The sequence below is a fragment of the Bombyx mandarina genome, chromosome 20, assembly GCF_030267445.1.
Source record: "Bombyx mandarina strain Sakado chromosome 20, ASM3026744v2".
NCBI lineage: Eukaryota > Metazoa > Arthropoda > Insecta > Lepidoptera > Bombycidae > Bombyx > Bombyx mandarina.
Window position 1 is genome coordinate 5555855 of NC_143226.1, and position 13231 is coordinate 5569085.

Below are 13231 nucleotides of genomic sequence, written 5' to 3' on the forward strand. Positions count from 1 at the left end.
TTAGTCGAATTTCGACTACTGCGGGACCTCTAGTATATTATTATTTAATTAATCAAAGTACGCACCGTTGTTATCTATGCAATTTCGCCATCTCATATGTAGTACACGCTTTTTTACAATAAAATAATTTTTTCTTACACTATTTTTATTCAAATTTATGTTTTTTTTTTATTTTTTTATTTATTGCTTAGATGGGTGGACGAGCTCACAGCCCACCTGGTGTTAAGTGGTTACTGGAGCCCATAGACATCTACAACGTAAATGCGCCACCCACCTTGAGATAAGTTCTAAGGTCTCAGTATAGTTACAACGGGTGCCCCACCTTTCAAACCGAAACGCATTACTGCTTCACGGCTGAAATAGGCATGGTGGTGGTACCTACCCGCGCGGACTTATTAAGTTTTCTTTTCAATTTTTCGGTTGGATTTTCTATAAAAGCGATTTTTTTTTTTTTTTTTAAACTATTATTTATTTTTATTTAAAAAGAAAATATGAAAAAAAAAAACGTTCTCTGAATATAAGTTGTCCAAAGCTGGAGTTGATCAGTCGAAGAGCTCGCTTGAAGTTTTATAGTGCCGATGCATCACTGGAGGCGAGTCAATCGACCGTGCTGTGCATTGAATTTTAACTTGTAATCGTTAAGGATGTTTTGCGAGGCAGGGTTCTGTAGGTATTTATAAATATAGACGATTGTGGCTTGGAGGAGCCATATGTACAAGAATTTGGAGGAGATAGGGATTTTGCTGCGCGACCGAACTGAAAAAAATGTGATAGTAAAACCGTAAGAAAAAGTCCGTGGAATAAGGCCTTGTTTTCCGCACAGCGATATTTCACCGCGCGATTTTTGCTGCGCGACCGAACTGAAAAAAATGTGATAGTAAAAACCGTAAGAAAAAGTCCGTGGAATAAGGCCTTGTTTTCCGCACAGCGATATTTCACCGCGCGATTTTTTTCTCGCTCGTAATTCTTTTTTTTTTATATGGAGCTTCGTTCCACGACACCACACATCTTTTATTATTTTATTTTTTATTGCTTAGATGGGTAGACGAGCTCACAGCCCATCTGGTGTTAAGTGGTTACTGGAACCCCTAGACATCTACAACGTAAATGCCACCACCCACCTTGAGATATGAGTTCTAAGGTCTCAGTATAGTTACAACGGCTGCCCCGCCCTTCAAACCGAAACGCATTACTGCTTCACGGCAGAAATAGGCAGGGCGGTGGTATCTACCCGGGCGGACTCACAAGAGGTCCTACCACCAGTATGTTCCACAGGGAGTGCTCTGAGGAATTGTTTGAGGTGATCCCATCATCTCGTTTTTCCCATCGCACCGCCCGCCACCGGAGTAGAGTTCATCAGTATGAAATTTTCCACACTTATAGAGAATATAGAGAAGAAGTGCACGATGCTAATATTTTTTTAAAATAATACATAAAAGATACATGAAATCAATAAAAAAACATTACACACACTACCATGTATTTGACGCACACACGCACGCATACTATTTATTTATTGTCAAACTTTTGTTCTTGACGTCTGTGTTCAAATTGAGAACAGATTAAATATTGTTTGTCATTATTAATATTTTTCTATAGTGTAGTCTTGGCGAAATTTGTGATCATAGAAGTATATTGGTCCTTGAAAATAGAATCGTAATAGTTTACAAACTTACAATTTCAATTAATTATAGTCGAATTTCGACTACTGCGGGACCACCAGTAATAATAAATGCGCGCTAAATACAATAAATGCGCGCTAAATATAATTTTCAAACTGAGCCCGCGTCCAAAAAATAAAGCACGTGAAACTTTTTGTCTTTCACGGAACCCTGTTTCATCATAGTCGGCAGGAAGCGAATTTTCATTTCTATAGTGCGCTCTACATCACGGGTATCTGCAATTTTTATTGAGAACCACTGAATTGCGGACACATCTGGAATAAGCCGGGAACATTACGTTAATTAAATAGCACCTCTGAGCCGTGTGTGAAATTTAAACCCGATTATTTATACCAATGTTCGGTTATTGATCAAAATTCGACTTTATGGCTAACGTCTCAAGATACCTACCGATTTCTTCAATAGGGTCGACTAAAAATAGATCTTTCGAAATTCTATAATACTTTTACGGTTTAATCATTATTGTATTTTACTCTAATCTCTAACTTTTTGGCGGGAACGCGAGGAGTGAAGTTGTGTGATTTGTTTTATTTAGTTGTAGTAAGTCTATTTAGTTGTTTCTTCAGGTTTAAATGTGTAATTACGGTGGTTTATTAACTGTTTAATATATGTAAAAGTGCACAAATGTGGGAAAATGAAACAAAGCCGCTGGACGTCGCTGGCTTCTCGGGTTCCTCCAAAAAGTTAACTGAAAAAATCTCAGTAAATGACCACCATTTTACTGAGATTATATTTCATCTCATGTCATCTCATCTCATTTCATTTCATTTCAGCCCAGTTGATCAATGTCTCAAATTAATCATCTTAATTTCTTTTCAATTCACTCCATATTATCATTTTTCATAAAAATAAGATTAAAAATTGAAATAAGACACGACCTAAAGGTTATTAAGGTCATTAAACAAAATAGCCTTCATCGCCCTTTGAAATATATTATTAGAATAAAATCGATAATTTCGTAATTATGAGAACTAGATATTAGGCATAGACATACAGAGATAGTTTAATAATTTAAACTAGAGGTCCCGCAGTAGTCGAAATTCGACTATAATTAATTGGAATTGTATTTTAGAATTGGAGTTTGTACACTATTATGATTGTATTTTATACTTCTATAATCACAAATTTCGCCATGACTACACTATAAAAAATACTAACAAAGACAAACAATATTTAATCTCAATTTGATAACAGACGTCAAGAACAAAAGTTTGACAATAAATAGTATGCATGCGTGTGTGCGTCAAATACATGGTATGTAGTGTGTGTAATGTTTTCTTTACTGATTTAATGTATCTTTTATGCATTATTTTTAAAAAATATTAGTATCGTGCACTTCTTCTCTATATTCTCTATAAGTGTGGAAAATTTCATACTCCTCCGTTCGCGCAATTTTCGTAAAAAGGGATACAAAGTTTATGCTTCACGTATTAATATATAGTTACATTAAAATTTATGCTTAGACTAAATTAGACTAAAAATATATATATTCAACATCTAGACTTCACTGGATCGAAGTAATATCGCCATTAAGGCGGACCGTTAATATCGGGATGCCGCCGTGTCCAGTAGAATGCCGAGGTGGAGTTCATAACAAATTCCTAGGGCTGAATCGGACCGTTTAAGACTTGAGAATCCTTTGATATCATCAGCGGTCACCGTTACGTTGGCGATGAAAAATTTAATCCTTAAATCGTAAGGTTGTGTAGGTACTGAAATGGTATCGAAGAGAATGGGGTGAACTTAAAGAGACACTAGATGATGATAAATTGTGTTTTTTAGAAATAATATTTAAATACGAATTACATATTGATAAAATGATTGGCTGAAATGGTGATGATTGGCATTGGCTTCGGGTGACTTAACAACGCCATCTGCTGAAATAGCTTTAGTGTTATTGTGTCTTGCTCTCAATTATGAAAAATAGTATTATTATTCGTCAATAGATGTCGGGAAGAGTCATAAAGTTGATTATCGACGAAGTTGATTATTGAAAACGCGAATAAAACAACATTTTCTGAAAATAAATCGTAGCTAGATCGATTTATCGCCCCCGAAATCTACTGTATACTAAATTTAATAAAAATCGTTGGAGCCGTTTCTGAGATTCAGATTATATATATACAAGAATTGCCCGTTTAAAGGTATAAGATACACTCAGCATTGGGTGGAAACGGGTTGAAGAAGAGAAAAAGGTTTTTCATTACTCTCCTGCCCTTTTCCTAGTCACCTGGGGTCGGCGCAACATGTTTTCTCCTTCCATACTCCTCTATCATATACCATTTCTTCGTTCACTGCCCTCTTACACATATCGGCTTTTACGCTTGATGAAATTGATCGTCGTTGAAGTGCTCTGAGGAATTCTTTGAGATGGTACCATCATCTCGTTTTTACCATCGCACCGCCCGCCCCCGGAGTAGAGTTCATCCATACTACCTGGAGCAACTGCCTTCATCCGCAGTGGGTTTCCAGAGATCTTTTTTGCCATTTACCATCCGGCTTCGGAACGAGCTCCCCTCCACGGTGTTTCCCGAGCGCTATAACATATCCTTCTTCAAACGAGGCTTGTGGAGAGTACTTAACGGTAGGCGGCGACCTGGCTCTGCCCCTGGCATTGCTGAAGTCCATGGGCGACGGTAACCACTCACCATCAGGTGGGCCATGTGCTCGTCTGCCTACAAGGGCAATTAAAAAAAATATTATTGTAAAGAGATTTGTTTTATTAAGATCCCGTTTGAATTTTATGGGGTTAATGTGTCTAAAGTGAATTTTAACTACACACTTTATTACTGTGCTTTTTGAAATTTGGACGGTTAGCGTGGTATGGACATGTGATGCGTAGAGAGAAGATGCATGTGACTAGGAGATGTATGGAAATGATAGTGCAAGGTAGAGGGGGAAGAGATCGACCGAAGAAGACATGGATGGAGTGTGTGAATGACGATATGAGAGAGAGAGGAGTGAGTGTTGAGATGAAGGCTGATAGAAGAGAATGGAAGAGAAAAATTAGCTGTGCCGACCCCAGCTAGTGGGATAAGGTGGAGAAAAAGAGGAAGACTTTATTACCGTGATTAAATTTCGCACGGCTAACTAAATATAAATTCACCGTCTGCTTACATGAACCTCGTTGCTGTTTCTCAGTAAACTAAAATTTAGAGATAAACTCTGAACGAGTTTTCGTGTAAACAAAATGCAATCATAATTTCGGATCTGTTTTGTTGCAGTTTCGATGCTGCGAGACCTGAACTAGACGAGCAACTTAACGTGTAAATATATGGCACTTAATCCAGCGCTAAAACGCCGATTTCCTTACGTCTTCAATTCGTAATGTTGTACTTTGGGAGGTGTTAAAGGAAAACGTCTTCTTGCGTGTATTCCATGTTTAATAATCATTACAATTATGAAGAAGCCTATGTTTCTGGGTGGACGGCCTTATTAGGGCGACATACGAGACTACACCTATTAATTATGTTATATACTAAATGCTATGCTAATACTATGCTATGCTATAATATATAAGTCTTCTTCTTCTTCTTCTCCATCGCTCCCTCATTGCTGAGGATCGTGACTCCGTTTTAGCTTGTCGACTGTTAGCCTCCATCGGTTCCGGTCAGTTGCCTGGTGTAGTGCAGCGCTAAGTGGTCCGCTGGTTTGCTCGGAGATCTGGTCGGACCAACGTTTGGGGCTCCGGCCTAGAGGCCGTCCAAGTTGTCTACACCTCTGTCTCTGAATATATAAGTATACACACTTCAAATTGAATATGCAATTTCGAAAAGGGCACATGCCGCATATTTTGTCAAAAACGTTTTTTCATATACATGTAGTTTTGAGGTTTACTTACTACACCCATTTTATAATAATTCCAGTAATTTTCAATTGCTAATTAACACTGAAATATATCTCAAAAGTTAATATTTTAAATTTTACACTGCTTTAGAAAATAATCAGTTTCTTTCATTTCCTGAACGTTTTACATTTTCAGAGATGTGCCCCTTTCCAAATTGCATACTCAATTAATCAACGATGCGGATTCAGAATTTGATGTATTCGCAAACCGGCATTTGCATGCGGGCTGCATTCTCAGATGTGGATCGACTTTTGTCCCGCTCTATTTTACTGATGCAAATTCGCGTGCTGGCGAATGGTCGAACATGACTGGTTGTATAAGCACCATAAGGTTATATAAGCACTAGCTGTTCCCGTCTGCTTCGCCGGGCATTTAAAATTAACATTATTATTTCTCACCCCCACAAAGATTCTCATAATTAACGCCCCCGCAACTGGTGTAGAGAGTCCAACACTTATATAAATATTAGCCTATCCATTAAGTACATGTATTTCCTACATGGACACCAAGTTTCAAGTCAATCGTCATGGTTCAGTAGTTATAACGGAACATCCGTAAAAACCACTGTAGATTTATAAATATACTAGCGACCCGCCCTCGCTTCGCTTCGGAAACATTAAAACACACATGAAACCAAAAAAAAAAAAAAAGTGGCCTATGTTCATCAGGGACAATGTCGGCTTCTAATGGAAAAAGAATTTTTCAAATCGGTCCAGTAGTTTCGGAGCCTATTCGAAACAAACAAACAAACAAATCTTTCCTCTTTATAATATTAGTATAGAAGTATAGATATAGATTGGTATAGATTTAGCCTACTGAGTTCCTCGACGGATCTTCTCAGTGGGTCGCGATTCTGATCCGGTGGTAGATTCTGCGAAACACTGCTCTTGCTGGGGCTAGTGTTAGCAAATTCTTTCAGGTTGAGCCCCTAAGCTTACCTACCCGTCCAGAAGTGGTTGGAATAGCCCCTTAGGCTACCAGGGAATAGGTCGGAAAAAATAAGCTATTGCTTGGACTCTTATGTCTCACACAGATCTCATGACCCAGCTTGAGAATCGGCAATATCAGTAACATTAATATGTAAATGACGTTAGGAAAAACCGGCCATTTATTCAATATTTAAATATTGGCCCATCGTTTCGATGGGTGGACTCATGTAGCAGAACTAGACAAAAACTCGGTATGGGCATGGGATTTAGAATATATTACCGGTGGCCATCATCGCCCAAAAGTTTGGAAGTAAAGTGCTCAACAAATACAAATCGCAGGGTCAGAGGCTATTGTGCCTCAACAAAAATTTTGCAACTTCACAGGAGAGCCATTTAAAATTTGGAAAAAGTATCATAACCATTTAAAGTTTAAAATTTGGAAAAAGTATCAACAAAAAAAAACAAATGGCCTCTCATCCTTCGATATGATGAGAAATGAAAAGAATCTAATATTTGTACTATGGTAAAATATCAAATTGGTATGTACAGAATGTTGTGTTGATCAGTAGGTATTTATTCTAAGCTGTGATTTACAGGTATAAATTGTTAATTATTTTTTAAAATTGTAAAATTATTACAATAATATTGATAATTAATACGCTTTTATTAGCTTCAGACGTATGTTAGTATGTAAAGGAATCTTTGAACATGATTTTGACCCCCTTCAAAACGTCGGATTAACTCGAAATTTGGCATACTTATTAAGGACCGATGACAATTCAATATTTTAAATAGTTTGATCCGTTATCCTTACTAGGATAATCCCGATTTGCGATATCACAATATGACTGATAATAATTAATACGCTTTTATTAGCTTCAGACGTATGTTAGTATGTAAAGGAATCTTTGAACATGATTTTGACCCCCTTCAAAACGTCGGCTTAACTCGAAACTTGGCCTACTTAATAAGGACCAATGACAATTCAATATTTTAAATAGTTTGATCCGTTATCCTTACTAGGATAATCAGGATTAGCGATTTTTTGTTTCCCTGAGATCCGGAGTGTCTGCGTCAAGTCCAAAAAGGGAAACTACCAGGCGAGCAGATCACTTATTTCTCGGATAAGTTACCGACTGATTCAGATTAAATTTTTGAAAAAATAAAAATAAATATTAGTTTAAAAAAACTAAAAAAAAAAACGCTTTTATAGAAAATCCAACTAAAAAATAGAAAATAAATTTGAATTAAAAATATAGTGTAAGAAAAAATGATTTTATTGTAAAAAAGCCGTGGGGTGCATGGTATCAATAGCTATAAATATTTTATGAACAGATATGAGTAGAAGGATTATTTTGATAATACCCTGAAAAGCGCCAATATTTTTTTTTTTTAGATATTTTCATCACTTGTTCAATGCGGTTCATTTCTTACCTAAGATGATTCTAATCAACCTGATAATTATTTGGGAGATATCGCTCTTAGAGCGGTGACCGCCAATATACTTTTGTATTTAAAGTTTTTCTTTTTGTTTCGATAAATGCTTTACTTTACAAACAGGTTAAAAGCTCTGTGATAATAGATTGGGGAGATGCTGCTTCATTTTTTTGTCGCAATCTAGAAGGGTCCCTTGATTTAAGAGCAACGTGGTTAAGTACTTCGAGTCATTTCAGCTCTTACACCATTGATTAAAGTATATGTGAATTTAATATGCGATATTCCACGCCACGGGTGATTTTTTTATTGCTTAGATGGGTGGACAAGCTCACAGCTCACCTGATGTTAAGTGGTTACTGGAGCCCATAGACATCTGCGACGTAAATGCGCCACCCACCTTGAGATATAAGTTCTAAGATCTCAAGTATAGTTACAGCGGCTGCCCCGCCCTTCAAGCCGAAACGCATTACTGCAGAAATAGGCGGGGTGGTGGTACCTACCCGTATGGACTCACAAGAGGTCCTGGCACCAGTAAAAGGAATGAGAAATTTATTGGAGACGCATTGACGACTGCCTTAAAAAAAACGCAATGTATTTGAAGAATCTCTGGACCGTGTGTTTCCACGTGAAATCTCTACGAAGTTGTCAGATTAATCAGTAGCGCTGATGGGATACTTGTGTCGGCCATACTTATTATGAAAAAGTTTGATTGAACCGCCACCGGAATTGCATAATAGACGTTCTGATGTGATATTTTTTAAACTAAGTATAGATCGGTTTTATTTTTTTGTTTGTCGCTGCGATTTACGTAAATTAAGGACTTGAAATTTTGAGATATAAGTTCTTAGGTCTCGTATAGATACAACGGCTGCCTCACCCTTCAAACCGAAACGCATTACTGCTTCACGACAGAAACTATCAGGACGGTGGCACTTACCCGTGCGGACTCACAAGAGGTCCTATCACCAGTAAAAATTCAATCAGACGAAATTCACACATGTGACGTATTTTCTCTTGTCCCGTTTTATACAATATTTATCAGTTAGAGAGAGGATAGCGCTTTGTTTTAAAATGCACCAAGACAAAAGCGTCGCCGGGTCCGAATACTCATCCAATATTAAACCGGTAAGCAGGCTCCGCACATAAAATTGGTATCAAAATTTTGCGAACGCGACACAATACCTTCTCTTTGAATGTTTTATTTGTCGTATTTTGCGAAGGTAACATTTACATTGTGCTTGTTGGCCAAACGTTGTTGGGGTGTTGGTTTGTTGGCCTTATTAGTCAGACTAGTGGTCCCGCAGTAGTCGAAATTCGACTACAATTAATTGAAATTGTAAGTTTGTACACTATTATGATTGTATTTTATACTTCTATATTCACAAATTTAGCCAAGACTACACTATAAATATATTAACAAAGACAAACAATATTTAATCTATTCTCAATTTGACAACAGACGTCAAGAACAAAAGTTTGACAGTAAATAGTATGCATGCGTGTGTGCGTCAAATATAATAATATGGTATGTAGTGTGTGTAATGTTTTCTTTATTGATTTAATGTATATTTTATGCATTATTTTAAAAAAACATGAGCATTGTGCACTTCTTCTCTATATTCTTTATAAGTGTGGAAAATTTCATACTCCTCCGTCCGCGCAATTTTCGTCAAAAGGGATACAAAATTTTTGCTTCACGTATTAATTTAAAGATAGCTGATTTTGCATCAAGCAGAGTTTATCATCTTTGATACAGTCTCGTTTTTTGATCACGTATGCCGCCGAAGAGAGGTGGCTATTGAGCGACATGTAACTATACTGAGACCTTAGAACTTATATCTCAAGGTGGGTGGCGGCATTTACGTTGTAGATGTCTATGGGCTCCGGTAACCACTTAACACCAGGTGGGCCGTGAGCTCGTCCACCCATCTAAGTAATAAAAAAAAGATATCTCTGTGCGTTTTAAGGTAATAAAAACTTGTAAAAAAATATATAATGTTATTCAATAAAATTTAAAATTTACATTATATCATTAATCATTTAAGATAGAGCGTACAAGTTTTCAAACAAAATATGAAAAATTATATTTTACAAATGATACTCCAAAGGGCATTACGGTTCTTACACAAATATGCTTAATTTCCTGCACGTAGGATACAAAGCAGGCTGACCCCACTTAATCCTATGAAGCTCAAGCAATTTAGCATTGCGCATAAAATCATAGTGATACACACAAGGCAAGAGTTAAAACTAAATACAATGAGAGCGCCAGACAAGTTAGATTAAACCAGACTTAACTCTCCAGTGGCTTGGCTGGGTACTGCCCCTATGATTGCGGTCTGCTACTAATGGAATTCGAAAAAGTTATAACAATGCTTTCGAGATTGAGGCGAGTTTCATAAGTATTAATTTCAATTGGCAATGGATTACGTCACGATTTTACCCGGATTCTTTTTATTGTCTGTAGTCGTCGTGGCCTAAGAGATAAGACGTCCGGTGCATTCGTCTTGAGCGATGCACCTGTGTTCGAATTCCAGGCGGGTACCAATTTTTCTAATGAATTACGTACTCGACAAATGTTCACGATTGACTTCCACGGTGAAGGAATAACATCGTGTAATAAAAGTGAAACCCGCAAAATTATAATTTGCGTAATTACTGGTGGTAGGACCTCTTGCGAGTCCGCGCGGGTAGGTACTACCGCCTTGCCTATTTCTGCCGTGAAGCAGTAATGCGTTTCGCTTTGAAGGGTAGGGCAGCCGTTGTAACTATACCGGGATCTTAGAACTTATATCTCAAGGTGGGTGGCGCATTAACGTTGTAGATGTCCATGGGCTCCAGTAACCACTTAAAACCAGGTGGGCTGTGAGCTCGTCCACCCATCTAAGCAATAAAAAAAAAATCTTTTTATTGTGAAAATGTATTTTTTCCGTTATTTAAATGTAACTAGTGTTCCCGCAGTAGTCGAAATTCGACTATAATTAATTAAAATTATAAGTATGCACATTATTAAGGTTCTATTGTCAAAGACTTATATTTCTGTAGTCACAGATTTCTCCAAGACTACACTATAGACAAATACTCGTAATGTTAAAGATAAAGAATATTAAACTATTCTCAATTTGACTACAGACTTTAAGCAATAACAAAAGTTTGACAATAAACAAAGAGTATATGTGTGTGTGTTAAATATATGGTAGTATGTGTAATGTTTTCTTTATTGATTTAATGTATTTTTAATGCATAATTTTAAAAAATCTTAGCATTCTGCCCTTCTTCTCTATGTTCTCTATATGTGTGGAAAATTTCATATTCCTCCGTCCGCGCAATTTTCGTAATAAGGGGTACAAAGTTTTTGCTTCACGTATTAATGTATAGATGTTTGTTATGACAAAGGTAAGATCTTCCACTGAACGAGTGATATTGCTCGGTAGCTCGGCAGTCCGAATGTTTTTGTTCGGAGCTTTTTTAGATATGTCGGAGAAGCCACAATTATTAACACCATCGTCAGACATCGTAGGGGCGAATAGGATGATCGAGCTAAGAGAAATATTGAGTACGACAATCACATTTGTTGTCTTAGAGCAATTTAGAAATCTTCTCTTGACATTAGCAAGCGAAAACGAATGACATTTCTTAGGACGGAGGCACCGCTCTTCAAGAAGGCTGGTTGGTAAGTGTGTAATGGCGTCTACGCGCCTCCATCGGCTAGGCTCTGTCGTAGCACGAAGTTAGCCGAGTTCCGACGATACCGCAACCGTGCTGCCATCTCTCGGGAATCGTGCTGCGTTTCGTTTAGCTACTAAACTAATGACCGTATATGCAAGCTTATCTTGAAAATGTCGTAGGCGAGTTTCAGGCATCTTTCAAATATCTTTTGTTCAATGATGACTAACCGTCACACCAGTGAACGAAGCGTGGAGCTTCGATTACGCTTTTTATCGAATCCGGGGTACGCATGAATTTTCTTATCTACAATCTTTATAATATTAGTTGCTTTTTTGAAACGTCACGATACGATATGCCTTTTATTACGCATTTGTAGTTTCATTGCAGATAGGATGTTCTTTGTTTGGTTTTCCGGCGTCTTTTAAAATTAACGTCATATTTGTACACGATCATGAGCCATCCTAACTATTTAAATGAATAGTTTACGTAAATAAATAAACAAAAAAAAAAAGTTACATTTTCCTCTTAGTAACGCGTGCAGCTTTAATTAATGTATTTCATGAATAATTCGATACTAAAATAGTTTTAAAATCAATCATTCAACGCTTTACTTTGAATGCTATATACTGATTAAATTTAATGATGAATTGATAAGAGATTCTATGACTCAATTAGTTATTACTTTAAATTAATTTAAATACGAAGCCAGTTAAAAATCTCGATACACCAAATACGGAGACAAAGGTTTAAAATATCGCAAAGAAAAGATAGTTTAAAGTATTTAATAAATAAAATTATGTTCAGCTGTTTGCGTATTCGCAAAACCTATAAATAAAATCAATGCCTAGGATCAGGAAGGATAAAAACCCTAGGAGCAGGAAGACTCATCGTGAGAACTCGTAGTAACGAATTACCGTAAAGTTTACATACAAAGGCTGATGTTTATCTTTAGAACAAATAAAAGGCAGAGAGCACAAGACGGGGCTCTCGAGGAGTTTCACCCCGAGAACTTCTCCAGCTTAATGTTTGTAATTATTTGTGCGTTCTTGGGCCTTATATGATAACCGTCAAGTTAGTTTAGGGACGAATATAATAAGACAATAATATGAATGTTTTTTTTTTTTGCCCTTGTAGGCAGACGAGCATACGGCCCACCTGATGGTGAGTGGTTACCGTCGCCCATGGACTTCAGCAATGCCAGGGGCACAGCCAAGCCGCTGCCTACCGCTTAATACTCTCCACAAGCCTCGTTTGAAGAAGGACATGTCGTAGCGCTCGGGAAACATCGTGGAGGTGAGCTCATTCCATAGCCGGATGGTACGTGGCAAAAAAGATCTCTGGAAACGCACTGTGGATGACCGCAGTGGCTCCAGGTAGTATGGATGAACTCTACTCCGGTGGCGGGCGGTGCGATGGCAAAAACGATATGTCGGTATCATCTCGACCAATTCCTCAGAGCACACAGAATGTTTTTAAGATACTTTATTGTGTTTCTTGCTTAGTATAGCGAAGACCATTGTAACTAGTTTAAAAACTAAAAAATAAACATGCATTTTGATAATCAATCGAATTAAATATACAAAATATAAATTATATTTTTTTATTTAATTACGAGCATTTTCATATTTATTTACCTTTTCAATCTTCTCTGGACCTCCACAAATAAT